Source organism: Lepus europaeus, chromosome 18 (assembly GCF_033115175.1).
Source record: "Lepus europaeus isolate LE1 chromosome 18, mLepTim1.pri, whole genome shotgun sequence".
Taxonomy (NCBI): Eukaryota; Metazoa; Chordata; class Mammalia; order Lagomorpha; family Leporidae; genus Lepus; species Lepus europaeus.
In genome coordinates, this window is record NC_084844.1 from 72,616,877 (window position 1) to 72,628,515 (window position 11,639).

The 11,639-nt window shown below is 45.4% G+C and overlaps 1 long non-coding RNA gene across 3 annotated transcripts in view; it reads right to left on the reverse strand.

The window, feature by feature from the left end:
- Positions 1-11,342, reverse strand: part of LOC133776545 (uncharacterized) — a 39,679-nt gene extending 28,337 nt beyond the window's left edge. For 2 of the 3 annotated variants that reach the window (XR_009868435.1, XR_009868433.1), the window contains exons 1-3: positions 11,243-11,342; positions 10,173-10,252; positions 4,173-4,302 (exon numbers count right to left, since the gene is read on the reverse strand). This is a non-coding gene — a long non-coding RNA (uncharacterized LOC133776545). Of the gene's footprint in view, positions 1-3,551; positions 4,042-4,172; positions 4,303-10,172; positions 10,253-11,242 lie in introns of those variants that run through there. The other variant, XR_009868434.1, reaches the window with a different exon arrangement.
- Positions 11,343-11,639: the final 297 nt, after the last annotated feature.

Genomic DNA, 11,639 nt, shown 5'->3' on the forward strand with positions numbered 1-11,639 from the left:
AGGCCGCAGCGCGCTACCGCGGCAGCCATTGGAGGGTGAACCAACGGCAAAAGGAAGACCTTTCTCTCTGTCTCTCTCTCACTGTCCACTCTGCCTGTCAAAAAAGAAAAAAACCATAGATCACCACAGACACCATGGTTGATGAGAAAAAGGGAGCCCCAGAGTAGAGGACATGTTCTGTTTCCTAAGGCAGAAGTCTGTGACTGCCAGAGACTGACATTCAATTCAGTTCCCTCAGAACTAATGATTCCAAGCTAGGTAGTGAGTCAGGAAGCTAGTGACTGTCCAGGAGATGCTTGTATCAGAACAGCTTCCACCACTGTACAGACACAGGCAGGAAATATGTGGTCTGAGGGGGTGGGTTTTGCTGGAAAAGCAGGACTGTGAGATAGAAGATAATGCAATGGAATGCTGTTGACCTAAACTCATTTAAAATCAATAGGTCTGGGATTCTGTGGCCTTAACTACCTAGCTGTATATCTTTCATTAAATCAGTTCATGTTACCACATAGTGGTTTTGAGTCCCAACTAACGTAACATGTTGACTATGTAGAAGAGTACTAAAGTTCTTGTGACTCCATTTCATGCATGCTATTCTTGTGTATTGCTGAACCTGAAATGATGTTTGAATTGTTAAACGGTATATAAAATAGTGAGTGCTTGTGTGTAGAAAACCACAGTGTCTATTACAAGTGCCAAAAACTCTTGAAGGCAGTTAAGCTTTGAAGTGGTCTTTGAATATTTGAATACATTTATTTTGATAAATAATGTCATTGAATACTTACAGTCCAGGTGTGAGCTGATTTGATGTTGATAACTAGAATTATGACCAACATAAGGGGAAGATCTTTGTAGTAGAGAAGAAGTGTGCATTACTGTGTCTGTGCAGGGAGAACTGACAGCCCCAGAGCTGAGATGAGGGTGGCAAGGAAGATGCTCTTTCTAAACCTAAGTCACAGCACATCCTTAGACCCACCCAGGGTAAAAAATTTTACCCAGGGTAAAAATTACTAACAGAATCTTTTATTAAACAACAGGGTCTTTGATGAGAATAGAACATTGACCTAAATCCCTTTTTGAGGATTGAGAAACAACTAAATAGAAGTGAACTGTATGGAGATAAACACCAATGTTACATTACTCAACTCTCCACTGCACCAATGAAGGAAGAAGACAAATGGGGAATATGGGCCTCCCCCTTTTTTGTCCTCTTTTCTTTGGTTCCAACTCACATGGGCTTCCAGAAGACATACATGGAAACTGTTCTCTTCGTGGTCAACATACATCTCAGAATTTCCCTTATTCATTTGCCTTCACTTGCCTAACAGATTTTGATTATGTTACTTTAGGTAATGAGGAAAGCAACAGAAGTGCACTTTTCTCCCTCATTTTTATAACATTTATTTGAAAGGCAGAGTTACAGAGAGGGTATAGAGACAGACCTTCCATCTACTGGTTCACTCCCCAAATGATCACAATGGCCTGAGCTGAGCCGATCCAAAGCCAGGAGCCAGGAGCTTCTTTCAGGTCTCCCACAGGAATGCAGGGGCTCAAGCACTTGGGCAGTCCTCTGATGCTTTCCCAGGCACATTAGCAGGGAGCTGGATTGAAGTGGATCAGCCAGGACTTGAATCAGTGCCTATATGGCAGTGGCTTTACCCACTGTGCTACAGTGTGGGACCCATATATGTATATATTTCAAAGACTCATTTATTTGAAAGGCAGAGTTAGAGAGGGAGAGGCAGAAGAAGAGAGATCTTTCAACCTCTGGTTCACTCCCCAAATGTCCACAACAGTGGAGGCTGGGCCAAGCCAAAGCCAGGATGTTGAATAGTGCATAATCTCTAGTTATTAAATTGAAAAGGCTGAAGCTGGTGCCATGGCATATTGGGTAAAGTCACCACCTGCAGTGCTGGCATCCCATATGGGCACTGGTGCATGTCCTAGCTGCTCCGCTTCTAATCTAGCTCCCTGCTAATGTGCCTTGGAAAGCAGCAGAAGATGGCCCAAATACTTGGCTCCTGAATCCATGTGGGAGACCTGAAAGAAGCTCCTGGCTTTGGATCAGCCCAGCTCTAGCTTTTTGCAGGCACTTGGGAGTAAACCAGCAGATGGAATATCTCTTGATGTGTGTCTCTCTGTAACTCCTTCAAAAATAAACCTTTAAAAAAATAAGGTTTATTGACATGTGCTATGATCCAATCCAGTAAAAGTAAGAGAAGCAATAACTATCGCTACCTATATTTTTATCTAATTTAAGTATTGTGTAAACTAAAATATACAATACTAGGAGTATACTATCAGTAATTACACTACTGAGGTGGGGACTGCGGTACACAGGTTAATCCTCTACCTGCAGTGCTGGCATCCCATATGGGTGCCAGGTTCTAGTCCTGGTTGCTCCTATTCCGGACCAGCTCTCTGCTGTGGCCTAGGAGGGCAGTGGAGGATGGCCCAAGTGCTTGGGCCCCTGCATCTGCATGGGAGACCAGGAAGAAGCACCTGGCTTCTGGCTTTGGATCAGTGCAGCTCCAGCCATTGTGGCCATTTGGGGAGTGAACCAATGGAAGGAAGACCTTTCTCTTTCTCTAACTCTACCTGCCAAATTAATACATAAAATCTTTTTAAAAAGTAATTACCAATACTCAGTGATTATAATTAAGAATTTTAATAACTATATTGATTCTTTTTTTTTTTTTTTTGACTGGCAGAGGTAGACAGTGAGAGAGACAGAGAGAAAGATCTTCCTTCCATTGGTTCACCCCCAAATGGCTGCTATGGCCGGCGCTATGCCAATCCAAAGCCAGGAGCTGGGTGCTTCCTCCTGGTCTCCCATGCAGGTGCAGGGCCCAAGGACTTGGACCATCTTCTACTGCTTTCCCAGGCCATAGCAGAGAGCTGGATTGGAAGTGGAGCAGCCAGGTCTTGAACCGGCACTCATATGGGATGCTAGCAGTTCAGGCCAGGGTGTTAACTACAGTGCCACAGTGGGGGCCCCAGTCCTAGCAGTTCTATGTTGTTTAGCATTTCGCCTTCAGTGTCAACTGCTAATAATACAGTAGAGTTGTAGAAGACCTGACAGTCATGCAAACCTTACCACAAGCTAGTACTGTGTAGAATAAATCCTGTAAATATAAAGACAATCTTACTTCACAGCAGAGGAAGAACCAGATGGGTAAAATGACTTGCTAATTTCACTTAACTCTTTCGGTACAGAAACAAGGAAGGGTCTCAGCTTTATGCCACTTGCCTCAACTAGATGAGCCTGCAATTTTAATGACACTCAACTTGGGCTCCCGGAGTTTAAATGAATTTTCCAAGGTTACATGACAAAGAAGCCCCAAAGCCAGAAGTAAAAATTATTGCTCTCATCTTTCTCTTCCTTATCCATTATGGAAGTCTGATTTACAGTTGTAAATTATTCTAATATCATTTACAACCAAGAAGCATTATTTTTTGCTTACTTTAACAATGAAACTATTTTTAGCCATTGAGGAATTTATTTTAATGAAAGATATAGACATACTTTTTTTTTTTTTTTTTTAATTGGAGATGCAGAGAGACAAACAAGTAGACAGAGAAGTGGTATTCACCCTCTAGTTCACTGCTCAAAAGTCCACAGTGGCCAGGGCTGGCCCAGGAGCAGGGAACCCCATCATCTGAGCCATCACTTGCTAGCTCTCAGGGTTTGCATTTCCAGGGAGTTGGAGTCAGGGGCTGGAACTGGGAATCAAACCCAGAAACTCCAATGTGGGATACAGGCATCTAAACCACAAGGCTACACCCTGGCTTCCAGACTTGTTTTTTCACCAGTCATCTGAAAATGAAAGTTAGTTCAGACCTGAAGTCTAAGGCTCTGGAGTCCTCAGGTGTGTGTTCTATGCATGAGAGTTAGTTGGGTTGCCCAAGCAGAGTCTACAGTTTAGAGAGAACAGCAGAGTGAAATGTGTGTCAGAGGATGTCAGCACTGGAGAGTGGCTGTGCTCTAGTCAGAGGCTGAGGAGGGCGAGTCCACAGAGAGCAGCAGCACCAAGGAGTATGCTAGAATGTAGGGAGAAAAAAGGTTGAAAAACAAATATGTTAAAAAGATTTGTTTATTTATTTGGAAGACAGAGTTATAAAAAAAGACAGGGAGGGAGAGGGAGAGATCTCCCATCTGCAGATTCACTCACCAAATGGTCACAATGGCTGGGACTGGGTCAGATCAAAGCTCGGATCTGGAACTCCATCCAAGTCTCCCTCATGGTGGCAGGGACTCAAGAATTTGGGTTGTCTGCTGCTTCTCAGATGCACTGCAGAGAACTGGATGGGAAATAGAACAGCTGAGCTGTAAATAAGTGCCCATACGGGATGCCAGCATCACTGGCAACAGATTATCCTAATGCATCACAACACTGGCTCCAACAAATGAATTTAGGTAAAACAATTCAAAATGCCAGGGAAATAGCAAATAAAATGTCAGGGATGAGCACTGTGGTGCAGCAGGATAAACCACTACTTAGGAGGCATACCTCATTCTTAAGTATGATATTTTTTTAACCACTTTTGTACAAGAGGGTAACAGGATGAAAATTGTTCTCCAAGGAGTCTGATCTGATAACCTCACATAGGATAGACTGAGATGAGAAGAAATTGCAAGACAGATTACGAGTGCAGAAAAGAGGAAACTAAAACTGGAATGAAAGCATGAGGAAGGAAATGCAATCCATGTTTTGCAAGAAATAAAATCAAATATATATACTGTTTATAGAAAAATAGAAATAAAAGCAAATATGAGAGAGTTTCAAAAGTTTGTGGAAAATGGAATTAAAAGATAATCTTATTTTATGCAACAAATTTTGAAATCTATGCATGTGAACAGTCTTCAAAAAGTTCATGGAAAATGTCTATTATACAAAGATGGTACATGGATTTCAAAAAATTTTTTTAAAGAAAATCCATTTATTTTTAATTTTTTATTTATTTAAGAGGTAGAGTTACAAAGAGTGAGAGAGAGACAGAGAGAAAGGTCTTCCTTCTGCTGTTTCACTCCCCAGATGGCCGCAACAGCTGGAGCTGTGCTGAACCAAAGCCAGGAGCCAGGTGCTTCTTCCCAGTTTCTCATGTGGGTGCTAGGGCCCAAGCACTTGGGCCATTTTCTATTGCTTTTCCAGGCCATAGCAGAGAACTGGAATGGAAGAGGGGCAGCTGGGACTAGAACTGGTACCCATGTGGGATGCCAATGCCACAGGTGGAAAATTAACTTTGTTTATTTTTATGAAAGACAGTTATAGGGGGGTGGAAAGGGGAGATACAGATCTTTCATTTTCTGGTTCTCCCAAAATGACCACAAGAGCCAGGACTGGCCCAGGCTGAAGATGGGAACCACAAGTCCATATGAGTCTCCCACAGGGGTGGTAGGAGCTCTTCTGCCAGGAGCATCAGTAGGAAGCAAAACATCCAGGACTGCAACTCGCACTCAAATAAGGGATGTTGGCCTCACATGTGGCAGCTTACCCTGCTGTGTCACAAAGATGGTCATTCAAAATAAATTCTTGAGGGTTAAGCCACCTTTTGCAGGGCCAGCATCCTATATGGGTAGCAGTTTGAGTCCTGGCTCCACTTTTGATCCAGCTCCCTGTTAATGTGCCTGGGAAAGCAGTGGAAGATGGTCCAAATGCTTGGGCCCCTATACCATGTGGGAAACTCAGAAGAAGCTCCTGGCTTCAGCTTGGCCATTTGGGGACTGAATCAGCAAATGGAAATCTCTTTGTAACTGTGACTTTCAAATAAATAAATCTTTAAAAAACATTCTTGTGCACTTAAAAGACCTCTTGCAATACAGGTGCACAGTTACTTATTCAGGAGAAATGCTAATTCAGGTGCAAGAAATGCTGGTATCAGGGATGCCATGGTAAAGTAGTAGTGTGGAGAGGCCACTTAAGGGAGTTTTATGTAGAACACAGGCAGCGGTGTTTTAGAGTTTAATAGATAGTGTTGGTTTAAAAATTACATATTGGGACTGGTACTGTGACATAGAGGGTAAGTAAGGCCAGCAGTGCCACCATCCCATGTAGGTAATGGTTTGAGACCCAGCTGCTCTGCTTCCAATCCAGCTCTCTGCTGAGGCCTAGGAAGGCAGTAGAGGATGGTCCAAGACCATGGGCCCCTGCACCCAAATGGGAGGCCTGGGAAAAGCTCTTGGCTCCTAGCTTTGGATCAGCCCAGCTCTGACCATTGTGACCATTTAGGAAGTGAGCTAGTGGATGGAAGACCTCTCTCTTTCTCTCTGCTTCTCTGTAACTCTGCCTTTCAAATAAAATAAATAAATCTTTAAAAAAAAAAAAAACTTAAAATAATTATGTATTAACTTCCAACTGGGAGATCAGTAATTAAGTCAAGGTAAAGTTAGTCATTTAAATAGCCATCTAGTCAGCCAGTAATGATGACCTCGTTTCATTTCTAAACACAAATTACTTTAAATGGCTTTAGAGATGTACTTATCAAAATAATGTGGGCAGGACTCCCTGGGGCAGCATGGAGGCTGTGGGAGAATGCAGAGCACCTGAACCAGTGAGCCCTGGGCAAAGTGTTGTGAAGCTGATACAGACTCCCAGTCTCTAAATGACAGACACATGGTTCACAAATGGAACCAGAAGAAAACTGCCTAAGTAGCATAGTAATAGGAACAGGCACAGAACCCTGGTGTTCCTTTTGGTCCTCTGCAATTACTTCCCCTTAGCAACAGGCAGAGCCTGCAGCCTTCTGCCACCTACCCTCTCCCCACAGAAAGGAAGAGTTGGAGGGGCCTATGGAAGTGGTGCATCTTGGGAGGCTGAATCTCTAGAAGAGAGGGCAGAGCAGGTGTGGAGCTCACCTGGCAGTGCCTGGGGACAGTTTCTCCATTACTGCATTTTAATGGGGACAGCAAAACCCTTCCCATAGCCCTTCCCATACACACTGCAGAGGCTTAATTGGTGAATCCTTCCAGACAACAGTGATTGGGCCAGGAGCTAAACACAGCAACTTCCTCTAGAACTGTGCTGGGGGAACAGTTCCCACTCAGATGGAGGGAATGGGGACAGGCTACACCCCCCCACCAAACACAGGTCAGGTCATAAGGCTCTCACCAGCTAGCAGCTCTCTGGTCTCACCTCCCTGGTCTTTGTAGCTGACAAGCTCTTCCCAACCTTGCTGCCTGGGAGGGACACACTCAGATGTCACCTTCATGGAAAAACTAGTTTTTTTTAAGATTTATTTATTTCTTTTAAAGAGTTACACAGAGAGAGAAGGAAAGGCAGGGAGAGGGAGAGGGAGAGAGGGAGAAGGAAAGGCCTTCCATCTGCTCTTTCACTCCCCAATTGGTCACAAGGGCTGGAGCTGTGCCAATCTGAAGCCAGGAGTCAGAAGCTTCCTCTGGGTCTTCCCACATGGGTCCAGGGGCCCAAGGACTTGGACCATCTTCTACTGCTTTCGCAGGTCATAGCAGAAAGCTGGATTGCAAGTGGAACAGCCAGGACTAGAACTGGCACTGCAGGCAGCAGCTTTATCCATGACTCCACAGTGCCAGCCCCAACCTAGAAGTTCAAGTTGACATAGTGGCACCACACTGTGGTCCCCAAGTCTAACGTAACCATGGGCAATGCTAATAGATTGTGTCACAGGCTGAGGGAGGTGACAGGCATGCTCTGCTGCAGAGCTGTGACATAGGAGAAGGGGCTCCAGACCAGGAGAGAGGGGACCCTGGGGTTCCCCGCCCTTCCTCTCTCCTCAGTGACCACTCTCCAGACCACCTCTTCTCTGTGGCCACAGACAGCTCTGAAAGCAGTGTCTTGGGGCAGGGAGGGAGGGTTGCAGGAAAGATCTCTGAGTAGTTGGTCCAGAGGGAGCATTCCTCTTAAAACATTACAGTGCTGTCTGCACCCACTCCCCTGGCCTTGATGGTCATTTGTCTATTAATGTCCCACTTCAGATGATACCTCTGATGATACCTCCAAACTTTGCTGTTGGACAGGAGGTGATTGGTGAGAAAATCCTACCTAGAGTTTTAAAAGATTTATGTATTAAAGAGCACTTCCAATCACTGGCTCACTCCCCAAATGTCTGCAAAGCCAGGGCTGGGCCAGGCTGAAGCTAGGAACTCCGTCCTGTTCACACACTTAGGTTATCACCATTGCTTCCCAGGTGCCTTAGCAAGAAGCTCAACTGGAAGCAGAGGTGTGACCTGATTTTAGGTCCTCCAATATTGGCTGTGGGCATTCCAAGTGGCAGCTTAACCCACTGTACCATAACACCCTCTACTTTGATATTATTTATTTATTTACATATTTATATGTTTATTTATTTGAGACACAGAAAGAGACCTTCTATCTGCCATTTCACTCTCCAAAGGCCTGAAATATTTAGGGCTGCACCACACTGAGGCTGGGATCAGAGAACTCAATTTGGTCTCCCCACATGGTTGGCAGGGACCCAACTACATAAGCCATCACCTGTGCCTCCCAGGTTGCACATTAGCAGGAAGTTGGAATTGCAAGTGTGCCAAGACTTGTACCAGGCACTTTAATTTGGGATGAAAGTTTCTCAAGAGCCGTCTTAACCACTGGGCCAAGCACTCACCCCCCACCTCAGTTTTTAAAGAAAAACAAGGAATTCCATTCTCTTTCTATTACCCATAAATAAGAGTGTGGATAATCTCAATTGCTTGCTCCAAGCCTAATTCCTTTTGCCACAAAGAGAATCAACTTCAGATAATGGTAGTGCTGTGAGTCACAGAGCAGAGGTGAAAAGAACCCGTGTTCTCACTGACGTCACTCAGCCATTGAATTTATCAAGCCCAGGACCACTGTGTCTGGCTCTCCTCATTGTTCAAGCTGGTTGGAGATGGGCTTTTAGTGACCTGAACTAAAAACATCCCAGTGAAAACACCATGTACTCTACAAGATGTCTGGGAGAAGGATTTTGAACTAAACTATCCACGGTCACCTAATGGGCCACTAAAGAGTTGGACTCATAATTTTGTCTTAGTACAAAGACAAAGCCACCAGGATTTCTTCTGTTTGATTCATCTTCCATTTGAGGAAGGTACTGTAGTGCCTAAAAAGGGGTGCAGGAACCTCAGTTTTCCCACTCAGCTGTGTGGCCCTGAGAAAGGTGTTTAGATTCTATGGCTCCACTTTCTCACCTGCCCATGGAGAGTATCACAGTGCTTGTTTAGAGGGTTATTGTCAGTATCAAAGAAATGAAATGACTCACGTGTATTATAGTTTATTCCAGCTATGAGTGGCACACAAAGTAAATATTTAAAAGTGTAGCTTAGGGGCCAGCATTGTGGTATAGTGGGTTAAACCACAGCCTATGATAGGCATCCCATAGGGTGCCAGTTCTAGTCTTGGCTGCTCCACTTCTGCTGGAGCTCCCTGCTAATACACCTGGGAAAGCAGTGCGGAATCCAAGTACTCAGGTCCCTGCACCCAGGTGGGAGGCCTGGATGAAGCTGCTAGCTCACAGTTTCAGCCTAAGTCCTAGTGGCTGCAGCTATTTGAGGAGTGAACCAGCAGATGGAGGATACCTCTCTCTGACTTTTCTTTCTCTGTAACTCTGCCTTTTAAATAAATAATGTCTAAAAAAATAAAACCACCTGTAGCTTAACACTTCTCTCACATTTAAGGATTCAAAGATATTCATTCCAGGAGGGGCTCATTTGCCTTGTTGCCTTATCCATAACATCCCCTCATGGTACAAAATGGTTCCTGCAGCTCCAGTCATCCACCCTCCATCCCATCCAGAAGGACAATAGCAAATGAGAAGAGCATTTTTCTACTCTAAGAATATTTCCTTGGCATTGCACCTAGCAGATATGATTGACATTTCACAAAGAACAGTTCAGAGCTAACAGAATTTACACATCCAGAGTCTAGAACCCAAAAGATTTTACAGGACCCAAGATGTTAGCAGGAAACAAAAGGCCTGGGGCAAGTGTTCTGAATGTATTACACTTGGTAATTAAGCTTTCGTGTAGAAATAACAGCAAACCCGATTTAAGTGGCTGAAATGTTAACACCAAATAAAAAGGGAACTTCAAAAACTTTTCACATGACATTAAGCAAAAACACAGAAAACATTCAAAATCAAGATCATGCACTGTATGCCCTGAAACTCTTAAGCACTGCAAACATGAAGATGTACTGTACCTGTATCTTTATGGGGAATCAAGAAGGCAGGACTGCCTGTTGCTCAACCACCTACACCCACACCTGAGCAGTTTCTGGACCTGTAGGGAAGATGTTTTAGAAAGGGAAATATGTGATCAATGCCATATTTCTGACACCCCCACCTTCCATAGGAGCACAGAAGCCATCATTTAGTTCCCCTAAAAGTACTTATCTTCCCCATATACAACTGATATCATTTTTTCCCTAGTCTTTTGTCTAAAAAAAGAGGCACCAAATTTCAAGATTTTGTTTTATAAGTCTATACCTAGAGCCCTCAGCGCCTTGGTTATTTTTGCTCAATACCATGCAATTTGAGCTTACAATTCTGGTGTTTGGGAAATGTTGCCAAATTAGCATCAACAACATATTTTCTTTTTTTTTAAGATTTATTTTACTTATTTGAAAGAGTTAGAGAGAGAGAGATTCAGACAGAGAGGTCTTCCATCCGCTGGTTCACGCCCCAGATGACCGCAACAGCTGGAGCTATGCCGATCCGAAGCCAGGAATGAGGAGCTTCCTCCGTGTCTTCCACGTGGGTGCAGTGGATTGGAGCACCCATATGGGTGTTTGGCCTTCCTTGATTATAAAGTTGATTCTTAGTGAAATGTTACATAATTTCTAAGAAGAATGAGAATTTACTATAACTAGAGAACCTAATGGAAAGCAGTGTGCAGTACATTGCACGCGTTCCAGCCCACGTTTAGCTAACTGGTAAGACAGGCAAACAGGGCCTGAAGGCTGGAGCCGGCCTCACTTCAACAGAAGGCCACAGCGCAGTCCACGCTCCCCGATCTCCCTCCGTCCTCTCCACACAACCTGGGGAGAGGCGGACTGCGCGCACACAGACAGAGGGAGGCTCTGGAGCGAGCCGAGGCCGCTGGTGCAGGGACGGGGCCTGTCGCCCATGTCCGGAGCCGGCCCAGCCCTCAGCGGTGGGGTCCGCGGATGGAAGAGCTCAGGTGGGGGAAGTCCAGGTCCCTCTGTAGCTGGTTCTGGCAGGATCCATCCGCCCACGGCCCCTTCTGGGAAACCTGGCCCCACACACTCACCACTTCCTGCTCCCGAGGTCCGGGGCTTCCTCTTCTCAGAGAGGAGAAGGCCGAGCCACCACAGGGACGCTCTTCCCGCTGTAGTCTGGACGTGACTAGGACACAGGGATCTCGCGAGATGATGAAGTTGTCTGCCACCACCACCAGGGCCCCTGATTGGACAGCTGCAAAGCCAATGGGCGTGAGGGGTGTCACAAAAGCCGTAGCCAATCAGCACGCTCGCTGGCACAGTGGGCGTGGGGAGGTTGTTGCCAGGCGACGGGAGTGCAGGCCGGGTTTGGGGTCTGAGGCCGGTGGGGTCGCTGTGGCCTCCGTGTTCCTCGGGGCTCTCGGGACCTCCAGAGTTCGCCATGAGCTGCAGAAGCCTCTCCAGGTGAGTCCCCGCCAACTGCGGATC